Genomic DNA, 11,548 nt, shown 5'->3' with positions numbered 1-11,548 from the left:
CAAGCAATGCCTGTTGATGGATGAGGGACGAGCCCTTGCTCCTCTGGCCTGGGAGAAGTGGCTCCCCCTTCCACTTACGCAGGTCCAGGTCAAGTGCAGCACCCCCCGCCCCCCCACCCCACACACCCTCCTGGGCTTGCCTGCCTTGGATTGAGTGGTGTCTGGGTCCCCTCTGCCTCATCACTGGGGATAAAGAGCTGGCAGGGTCTGGGGAGGCAGGGGTGTCTGCAGGGAACGAAGTTGGGTGGGGAGTGCTGGGTAGAGTGGAGCAGGCACCTGGGGAGGCAGCGGGGTGGGAGGTGCTCAGCCTGGTTCTGCTGCACCATCCACTCCGTGGGACGCAGGAGCAGAGCCCACCATCTACAGGCTGCTCTGCAGTTAGCTCGGTGTGTGCCGGCTCCTGGGGTGGGACACTGGGCCTCTGTAGGGCCAATTGGAGGGAATCAGGTACAGCCCGAAGCCAACAGCTCTAGGGGCACAGCAGGCAGTGCCCTGGGTTGTGGCCTTATCCCTGGAGACCCACTCAACAGGAGGAAGGTAGTTGTACCACGGAGCATCTATTTGCACAAATTGATAGGGGCCAAAAGGCACTGGGAAGAGGTGCTGTTATGAGCTCCCAGGAAGAGAGTGGAAAGGTTGGGAGGAGGAAGGGAGTGTAAGAAAAAAGAAAAGAAAAGAAAAGCACATAAAAAGACCAGGAAAAACACAAGGCAGTATCGGAAAAGAAATGCAGTCGCAGCGTACTACCAGCCAAGAGACTCTTCTGGGGTGAGCGTGGGTCGGGGGGCTCCGACAGAAACCTGGCCAGCGTCATCCATGCTGGATAGTATCCCTAGTGACTGTGGACAGAGGTAGACTGGAACCTCTGAGGAAATTCTAGGGATTTTTAGGAGACCAATGCACGTTTCTCTTCCCCAAACACTCACAGGGAACTCAGAAAGCCCCAAAGATTGGGGCCACTGGGATTTATTTTCCAGAGAAGCACATTCCAAGTTTGCACTCTGACCTCCATTAATGGGATCAAGGCCCTCCGTGTCCACGGCTCCCAGGAAAGCAAACAGAAGCAAAGCCCCACACACAGGGTCTCCAGCCAGCCCTAACCCAACGCCCCTTGAGGCAATACTCACCTTGTTGAGCAATTAATTGCTTTAGCCGTCCCTCCGCAAGCCCGTACCGAGTGCCCACTTCATGCTCCGTGCCAGGACACCAAGCGGCAGCCGGGACAAGACAGACAGACAGTCTCTGTCCTAGGTGACTTCCATCTGGCCCCCTCTCTCCGTCCAGGAAGCCCCTCACTTTGCAGGGTTCTGTGCAAGGAAGCAGGGCGCTCATAATAAGCAGGAAGGAGCCCCCTGCTTCAGCAGGGTCAACCCCGCTAGGCCTCCCCAGGAGGAAGGTTGCATCAGGGAGCATCTGTTTGCACGCACCGATAGTCAGGGCCTGAAGGGCAGCTGGGAGGAGGTGTTGTTACGAGCTCCCAGAGAGAGAGTGGAGAGGTGGGGAGGGAGAGGGGAGCGTACGACAGAAAAGAAAAGCAGGTAGAAAGACCAGGGAAAACATAAGGCAGCATCAGGAACGAAATGTAATCATAATGAACTCTTGGCCTTTGCTACAAGCAATATTTATTTCTTCAATCAAAATAACAAAGTCATGGGGCGCCTGGGTGGCTCAGTGGGTTAAGCCTCTGCCTTCGGCTCATGTCATGATCTTAGGGTCCTGGGATCGAGCCCCGCATCGGGCTCTCTGCTTGGCGGGGAGCCTGCTTCCTCCCCTCTCTCTCTGCCCGCCTCTCTGCCTGCTTGTGGTCTCTCTCTCTCTGTCAAGTAAATTAAAAAAATCTTTAAAAAAAATAACAAAGTCATGATACTGAGAGAATGAGGAGGAGAAATTAGGGCGTGAAAGAGCTAAAATCGAATTATTCATAGCAGAAGACCAATAAACAAGGTGTAAAAATGGCATCGCCCACGTGGCAGGCTCTCTGCAGCGTGGCTGTGGGTCATGTCCTGGCGCAGGGGTGCCGTGCTGACAGCGCACCCCTTCTCCAGTCCCCTGGCAGCCCCGCAACCCCTCGGAGGGGCACCTTGACGGACCACTGGCAGAGCTCCCGACTGTCCACCCTTTTTCCAACAGAAAACACGTTGTGGGATGGTGAGCCGCATCCCCGGCCTCGACCCGCCAGGTGCCAAGAGCAGATACGCCTTCCGGAACCACCACGTGTTCCCTGCCCGTTGCCCTTGGTGGAAAGCTACTGTTACAGGATTGATAGTCACAAACTTGTATTATCAAACGCAAGAAGCTTACGTGTGTGTAAACAACGGGCTTGAAATTCTGAATCAATGACGGACGCCGGCAACGTCAGAAGTCATAATTCCACGTCTGGACCTGATGCAGGGGAAAGCCCGCCTAGCAGGCGCTCAGATCTCACAGACAGCCTAAGACGTTTACTACCGATCACACTTTGCACAAGCAGAGCGCAGCCTCTGCGTGGGACTCGGGTACCTGGCACCTCTCTACCTCTCTAGACCAGATCCCTTCTTCTGAACGGAGATGCCGGTTCCAGAATTTCAACCCGGAAGTTGGATCTTTCTTGTACCTATTTTTAGAGATTTTGCTCTTTTGATTCTTTACGGGAAATTCTGTGTTGTCCAAATTTTTTATAAAATGACATGGAGAGCTAGAAGCTGATTACCAGGGGCTGGGGTGTGGGGGGTGGTTGCGGGAGGGAGGCGGGGACGGGCAGATGTTGCGAAAGGGTAGAGACTCGAAGTTATCAAATGAGTAAGTTCTGGGGATCTGACCTGCGCACGGGAGGGTGATTAGTAACACTGTGTTACACTCGCAAAAGTTGCGAAGAGACTCACTCTTAAACGTTCTCACCACGGAAAGAAGCAGTGATCACGTGAGCCACTCGGTGTCGGCTAAGGCGGGGCGCGCGTCCCTTCACAATCAGGGTGTCACATCTACACACTGTACCCCCAAGTGTACGAGACGTTCTGCGTCGGGTCTACCTCAATAAACTGGGGGGAAAATAAAAGTTACGAAGTCACGCCACGAGAAAAAGGACACTGAGCGTCTGAGACCGAAATACGACGTTCCACGCGGCTTCTCCAGCGAACGGGTCGGGGGCCCAGAGCACCCAGCAAAGCTTTATTTCTGCGTGGCCGTAAGAGCATCAGCTCCACAGGACGTTGGGCCATGAAGTCTTCTCGGCAGAGACGTTTCACGGACAGAATAAAAGACAGCTGGATGATCACCATTTGACTGAATTTAAAATAAATGATCGGAAGCCCCCCCCGGCCCCCAACGAGACTGAGGGTCTCCAGGTCCCCAGGCAGCCCTCGTCCAAACTGCTCTGAAGCCTGTCCCGTCCCACCGGAGGGCCTGGCTCGGTGCTGAGGGGCTCTCACGGGCTGAGAACGCTTCCTTTCTCAAGAGTCAACGCGAGGTTTTCATACTTGTTTTCTGGGTCATCAAGGATTTATGTTGTTTTCCTGTGAGAGGAGCAGGAATGGTAACAATTACGCCCCGTCTCACCACAAGGACTGGCATTCCAAGGGAGTTTCGCATTCTGGAATCAAAGAAGTGGGGCTCTGGTTTGCTCCGCTCCGTCCCATAACCGGCTTCTCGGTGCTGCTTAATGGGTCCCAGCTGGGAGCGGGCGCTGGGCTCGCGGGTGCACCCTTGACCTTGAGAGCGGGATGTAGCCGCTCTGAGGGCTCCTTGGGGGCTGTCCAGGGCCCCCCGCAGCTTCTCCTGGTCTGGACGGGGCTGCAAAGCACCCTGCATCCTGGTGGTTTCATTTCCCGGGGCCTCCCTGAACCCCAGCGGCGTGGGGGCAGCTGGGAGGGTAAGTGTCTCATCTCGTCCTAAAGTGACCACCCCCCACCCCACAGCTGGCCGGCGGAGCCCACCGTTCTTGGCCACTTGGCGCCGGCCACCAGGGCCCTCTCTCTGCTGGCGAGAATACAGAGTGGAAACGCCCCCAGTAATGCAACCAACGGGAAGGTCATCCTACTCTTTAAGTGGCAAAATAAGCATCAGTGTCAAGGTCTTGGCTCGGGGCCGCTCCGTTGGTGAAGACGTGTGCGCAGCTGTTCGTGAGGAAACTGCTTAACGACTCCTTGTTCTCCTGCGGCTTGTCTCCAATGTGGTCTTCCTATGGGAGGGGTTTTCTTTTTTAAGATTTATTTATTACAGAGACACACACACAGCATGGGGCAGGGGGCGGGACAGAGGGAGACACTCTCCAGCAGACGCTCCGCTGGGCCCGGAACCCCACGCAGGGCTCGATCCCACAGCCCCAGATCACGACCTGAGCTGGAAGCATGAGCAGGACGGGACGCCCAGCTGAGGGAGCCCCCGACGCCCCTTCTGTGAGGGTCGGTACCCACTCTCAGATGTCTCCGCTCTTGTGCCGACCAGTGAGTGGGATGGAAGTTCCCATCACACCAGGCTTCCTAGAGCTGCTGCAGGACCACCAAGACTTAGAGGCTGACCACAATGCACAGCACTGCTGTCCTGCAGCCAGAAGTCCCCAGTCAGCCTCGGGGGGCCAGCACGCAGGTGTCGGCGGGGTATGCCCCTGCACAGGGGTGGGGACAGGAGAGGGTCCGTTCCTCGAGGCTGTGGCCCCTCCCGCCCCCTCTCCCTTCCCAGGAGCCTCCTGCCTCCTTAGAAGACGTGGTGACCACCCTGGGCCCCAGGTAACCCAGGGTCACCTCCCTTTTCGAGTGCTGGCATGGGGTCCCAACGGCAAAGTGCCGCGCCCTGTCCGCTAACAGCCCCGGCTCCCGGGATGGGCCGCGGGCGTCTCTGGGGGGCCGGCATCCCACCCGCTACACTGAGACTGTGTGAGTGGTCAGCACAGCTTTCTAGCTCAATGGGACACTATCTGAAGATTTAAAAAAAAAAAAAGACAAGGAGTAGCAGAGGTGACCTTCAGAAACAGCAGCAAAAAGCAGAAAGGGTTACAAGTGGTCATCTCGGGGGCGCCTGGGGGGCTCAGCCGGTGAAGCGTTTGCTTTCGGCTCAGGTCATGACCTCAGGGTCCTGGGATCGAGCCCCGCATTGGGCTCCCTGCTCAGCAGAGCGTCTGCCTCTCCCTCTGCCTCCGCCGGCCTCTCCATCTGCTTGTGCTCTGTCTCTGCCAAGTGAGTAAGTAAAATCTTAAAAAAAAAATCTTAAAAAAAAAGTGGTCATCTCAGGCCAGCACAGCGGTGGCGGCATGGGAACACAGAGCACTGTCTTTACAGACTTCTCAGATTTTTTTGAGGTTTTGTTTTGTTTGGTTTGGTTTATCAGATTTTTTTTTTTAACCGAGAACAATTGTTACATAATAACATTTTTTCAATTACTGAATAAGAGAAGGAGAAGGGGAGGAGGAGGAGGAAGAGAAAGGTAGACGAGGACGGCCACATGGCTGTCCCCCGTCCCCAGCGTGCTGGCCGCCGGTGGAGGGTGTCACGTACAGGCGACCGTGTGGTACAGGACATTGTTCCAAGGCCAGGCGAGCCTGGGGACAAAGGGCCAGAACACAGGGGGCCCTCTAGCCTGGTAGGCCTCAAACTGGGGGCACAGAAGTACCAGACGCTTTCCCAGGGGCAGAGGTAGGGGACCAGGCCCTGGAGCTTCAATGCCTGAAGATTCCTTTCCAGAGACGGTGTGCGGAGTTGCCGCCAACCCCGCTGTCGCCGCCAACCCTGCTGTCGCCGTCCCCGCTGAGGGCGAGCCCGGCTATGCGTGCGACTCTTGGGTGCTGTGAGTTCTCCGAGGGGTGGGGTGAGGTGGCAGGAGAGACACGGACATTCTGGGTCACGCCGACGGTGGCCAGGAAGCCGGGCGGGGGCGGGGGGAGACCCCGAATCGCGGCACAAAGGCTACGTCCGCATGCTGAGCGGCTCGGCGGCCCCCAAGGTGGACACGGCTGGGAAGGGACGCAGCCTCAACTCAACATTGGTCCAGCCGTGGCCCCAAGGCCTGGGAGCACGGGCACCGAGGTCTCCTGCACCGCCCGCCTTTGAGCCTCGGGGACGAAAGCCACGTTTCCCAGAGCCTGCCCTCAAGGACAAACCTGCCCTCCCAGCCTGGGTCCCACTCCACTACCCCCCACCGCCCCCCACGACAGGTCTGAGCCACCCATTATGCAGGAAAACTTGACCTTCAACCACGCGGCCACGATGGGCACGTGACTCTTACATAGTAACCAAGACGCATAAGAGCCCGGTTTGCGTATGACGCACGAGCCCCATTCCCCCAGCCACGACACGGCCTGCCACGCCCACACAGCCGCCATCCACAACAGATCCCCAAGCCTGGGGTCCCTCTCCCTGTTATGGAAGGCACCCACTTTTCGCTAGGGACGGCGACTAGCCACAGAGCATGGTGTCTCGGGTCCACGCACTTGTACGCGGTTCCGCGGCTCCCCTGGAGCTCACACTGCCGCGTCCACCACCCGCAGACCCATCCCCAGGGGACCGATGTTGGGGGAGGGGTGGCTGCCACTTGGGGTTCTCCTACAAAAACACACCTGAAACACATAAACACAGAGATCTAATTGATCTTCTTTGTATATAAATATCTAGAAACGCTGAGCAGAGAAACATGTCACGAGACGAGCTTTTAAACCATTTCCCCGCCTTTTGTGACGAGGGCACAGTGCTGGCCTCCACCTGGGAGAGGAACGCGGGAGACCACCAGCCACCTGGGGACCGGGCCAGCCCCCAAATCAGGGAGACACGAGGGAACGGGCTGCTGAACGCACCTTCCGGGAACCAGGAGTCCCAGGGTCCCCCACAAAGCACCCCCAAGTCCTGTGACTTGGGGCCCCGCCTAGGGAAGACAACACTTGGCTTTTTGACTTTTAGCTGCAGCAAAAGCCCTTCCCGCCCCACGTCTAACACGAAGGATGGGGCAGAGCGGCGCTGGGCTCTAGAAGGCTCTGGAACACGAGCCCCCGCGGGGCCTGCTTCCCACAGACACGCTCTCTCAGCAAATCTGCCCCGGGTGTGGAAATCCCACGCCGTGACGACACGCGGCTGTTTCCGTCCGACACGAGCCAAGTCTCCAAATCCACACAGCCCAGAAGCCAAGCGGAAGGTCTGAAAGTTCACGGTCAGGGACGCGGCACCCACGCCGCCCCTCCACGGACCGACCGCTTCGCTGCGGAAAAGCAAGAACGCCGTCGCCATCAAGAAAAGAACACCTTCAAACAAAAACGTGTTGGGAGAAAGTCCTTGGGGAGCAGATGAAGGGAAATGATACCTTGTGGGGAGAAGAGGGGGCGTGGGAAATTTCTCCAAGCTGCTGATGGCGTTCCCCCCGCACAGCTCCGAGAGCTTTCCTGAGACGCGGTGGCCGCGAGAGCAGCCAGAGCACGTCCGGGAACCCGGAGAGCTCTGCCCGCACCCCCAAGGCAGCAGCCCGCCCCCTGACCCCCGAGCCACGACAGGAAGACGCCCGCTGCCTCTAGGGACCACACAGGAAGCCAGACGGCGCCCCCGACCAGCTGGAGCCCATGGGTGCTCGCCCCCCACTGCCCCAGCCCCCTGCCCCCGCCTCTCCGCATTCCCGGGAGTCCTGGCCACAGTGAACTGGAGAATGGCCTTGATTCGGGGGATCCTGGTTTACTTGTGCAGCCGTTAACTTTAGAACGTGCGGTGCGGGGGCTTGGAGTTTCTCAACACGGTTCAGGACTGTGAACCACAGGGTTTTGAAAGCAAGCCGCTGGTCCTGGTCCGAGGAGGGCTGGGGACCTGGGGGCGCAGGGGGCAGCAGCCCCAGGGACACCTACCCTCCATCCCGTGGGCAGTCGGGGGCCACCGCAGGGCTAGCAGGGGGTGGGGGAGGAGAGGTGCCGTCCCGGGACACCGGAGGGAGGCGAGGCAGGTGTGTCCCGGGGAAGCCTGAGGTCACAGCCAGGCAGCTTCCAGGTTTCGCTCTGAGCTGTCAGAGTCTACACCAGGCTGTGTGCGGGATCCAGACGGGGCTCAGACTAGGGAGGGCTTTAGGGCCAGGCCTGGAGGGGGCGGGTACCACTTCTGCCCCTGTGCCTGCTGTCTGCACGCAGACACGTGACTGCCCCCAAGTGTGGGGGGCGCTGGGAGGCGGGGATCCGCTGTGCTCCCGAAGGAAAAGGACAACAGGGTGATCCCGAGACAGGCAGCCGCTGTCCCAGGCGGGACCGAGAACGTGTGTCCACACCCCGCCTGCCCCTCGGTGGCCCCCAGCCAAGCCAAGGCCCCGTGCCGTCACTCTGCCCCACCAGGCACCTGAGTGAGAATTCCAGGCTCCCTCCTGCTCCCCAACCCTGGGCTGCGTCCCCAAGCCTTTTGCCTGACCGCCACCCCCACCTCCTTCAAGTCACCACCTGTCACGGGACACAGTGGAATCTGCCCTCAGAACGAGTTTAATTTCCTTTGGGTTCTCATATCGGTCAGCACTGGCCGCAGGGACAAGCGGCCCCAACATCTCAGGCTCACGGCACCCTGGGCATGACAGGCGAGGACTGTGGGCCCGTCACAGCTCTGCCGGCGTGGCTGGCCTCAGAGGGCCCCTCCAGAGTCGCCCGGCACCTGCTCTCCGGGAGGACGGCTACAGAAAGACGTGAAGGTCAAACAGGTCTGGCTGGGGTGCGGCCGCCTCCCATCGGCTGAAGCCAGTCACACGGTCAAGGCGCTGTGCGGTGGGATCAGGGAGGCCCGCGGGATGGGGCAGGCGACACCCTCTACCCCGATGGGTACCAGCTCTCCTGCCACGGGGGCCGTCCTCCTTCAGGCCACGCCCGTGTCCCCAGCAGCGAAGAGGGGACTGTGGGGCAGCTCACGCCTTCCTGCCCACCCACCAGCAGAGCCCCGATGGGACGTGTGCCAGCAGGCCGAGGAGCAGGGACAGCAGAGGCTCGGGGGGGGACTGGCCAGGGACCCTCTTATCACCACGGACACTGCTGCTCTCCCCTGGAGCGAGCCGAGAAGCACTGTTCCCACCGGCTGAGCTGGCCGGGGCTGAGCCCCAGGTCTGGGCTTGCCTGCGTGAACCATGGTCCTGCCAGCCTGTGGGGTGGCCCAGGGGCCAGGGGAGGCCCCCGAGGCCCCAGGGGTAGGAGGCAGACAGAAGTCAAAAGGGAGCCACTCACAGAACCATCCTGGGACGGCTCCCTGCTTCTTGGGGTTTTCCCGGGACTCTCTGGGGCAGAAGAGAAAGTCTGCCGCAACACTAGCTGCTCCCAGCGTCCTCTGGACAGTGAGCTCATGGCCACCGCGCCCCGAACGGTGATGGCGCGGCCTGTGCATCTGGGAGGCCCTGTGGGGAGCCACGGCTGTGCGTACGGCTGCTAGAAGTTTCTGAGCAAGCGGCCAGCGGGTGAGCGGTGGAGGGTGGCGAGGGGGTGGGCAAGACAGGCCCCCCTCAGGCTGCTGGGGCACAACCTGCCGCTGTGGGCATTGGGCCTGTCACCTTCCCAGGTGAGTCCTACATCGGGGACCACCATGTGCTACGGGCGGCGGGGGTAGGAAGCCCTCCGGGCAGGGCCTGACCGCGAACACGCAGCCGGGCAGTGGGAGAGCTGGTCGGGCCCTGCCGTCCCCCTGGGCGACGTAACTGGAAAGTGGTGGGCTGGGGATGGCTGCGGGCAGGAACATCCCACCCGTAGCCGTACTGCCAAGCCCTGGGACATAAATGTCCACGACGCGGGGAGGACGTGTTGTCACATGCCAAGGGATGTCACAGCCACGTCACATGGGGCCGGGGTGCCCGGATGTGGGGTACCCTCACTGCCGCCCACGGGTTGATGCGTCTCTGCCCAGACACCCACCCCAGCCCACCCGGGGCCGGGGGCCCGCTCTGCCTTCATGCACGGATACTGTTCACTGGGAACCCGTCATGCACCCCGGCGTCCCAGTCCATGTCAGTGGATCTCTTTCAGCGCTGTGTCCGGGGGGAGGGGTTTCTCCCATTCCCCAGGCTGAGGCTTCCCCCTGGCCCCTCAGGCCGCAGAAGCTGTCCGCTCCCCGGAGACGCCACAGGGCCCTCAAGCTCAGAGATGTACGCTGTGTCCCAGGCAGCCATTCCGGGTCACCCAGGGGACCGAGACGGCTCCCCCTGTCATGGGAAGGAGGCCAGGCAGTCCAGCGGGGGACCCTGGTCCAGACATGTGGCCCAGCAACAGGGGCCGGCGGGCCCCGGGGAACAGCTTGATGCTAGTCTCTGGGCTAAGGGACATTCCCCGTCCCCAGCGGAGGGAGCGCTACTGAGCTTTCTGACTCACCGCCCTACCCGGGCAGGGAGCTGCACGTGGCCGTCAGCCTTTCCAGACAGGGCCACCCGCCCAAGTCCCAGCTTCCAGAGGCTTCTTTGCGTGATCAAGCATCCGGGTCGGCGGGTCCCACCGACGTGGCCGTCAGCGTGCAAGTGCCATGCATGGGCCGGCTGGGCTCTGCCCGGGTGCATGTGGTCCACACCGGCCCCACCCTTGTCCCAGGCCCCCCGTGTGTGCTGTGCACCGGGAACGTGCCCCGTGCGGCACGAGCTGCGGACGGGGACAAGGAGGATGGCAGGCACAGCCTTAACCCTCAAGGAGCATCGGGTCCGGCTGGGCAAACGAGGCCCACACGTGACTCAGCCGAGGGGCCGCCTGACGGGAGGGAGGGAAGCCAGGGGAACGCCGGAAGCCATGCTTGCCACGTCCACACACACGGGCACACGCGAGCACGGACTCCCTTACAACCGGTGGCGGGGAAACGTGTGGCCGGGGTCATGAACGCGGGAGGTCCACGGTCTGCCCAGCAAGCCCTGGCCAGGACGGTGACTCAGCGAGAGGGCAGGAGGACAGCACCACGGACTCCACGCAGGGATGGGCAGGAGAGGCGGCGAGGGCCAGCCTTGGGACGGGCTAATCCGGGTGCAATCACAGTGACAACGGGGCTGGGACTGAGACCCTCATCCACCTCACATCACCATGGGGCCCGCCAGCACGCTACGCCCCGCCAGCCAGGACGACTCTCACACCATCAGATCTCCATCCGCGTGCAAATTTTAATTGTTTTTAGTTGAGGTTTATCAAGAAGTTGTGCATGACTGTCCCCAGGCGTGCTGGCTCGCAATTCAAGCCAAGTTGAACAGATGGCCCTGATCAAGCATTCTCTCAGCCCCCAGCTCCACGATCTACGAAGAGGACAGCCAGGGACAGAGCAAACAACACAGAAATCTCCGGCGTGAACGCGGATAATTCTCGGAAAAGCCCACCAGCCCATTCCGGCGCAAGAGAACGAAGCTGAGCCCTCAGCTCACACCAGATACTGGCTCACACTGGGCCCAGACGTAAATGCAGGAGCTCGAACTACAGACCCTTAGAGAAAAGTGCGGGCCAGCTTCGTGCCGGAGGACGGGGCAGCAATTTCTCGGGCAGAACACCAAAAGCACAAGCATCACAGGAAAAAATAAATGAGTCGGACCTGCGTCAGAATTAAAACCTGCTGAGCATCAGGGAAGTGATCAACACGGTGAAGGCAGCCCCAGAAGGAGAGAGAGTGTTTGCAAAGCACGGATCCGATAA

Source organism: Enhydra lutris, unplaced genomic scaffold (genome assembly GCF_002288905.1).
Source record: "Enhydra lutris kenyoni isolate GAN:26980312 unplaced genomic scaffold, ASM228890v2 scaffoldscaffold43, whole genome shotgun sequence".
NCBI lineage: Eukaryota > Metazoa > Chordata > Mammalia > Carnivora > Mustelidae > Enhydra > Enhydra lutris.
Note: the sequence above shows the minus strand (reverse complement) of the source record.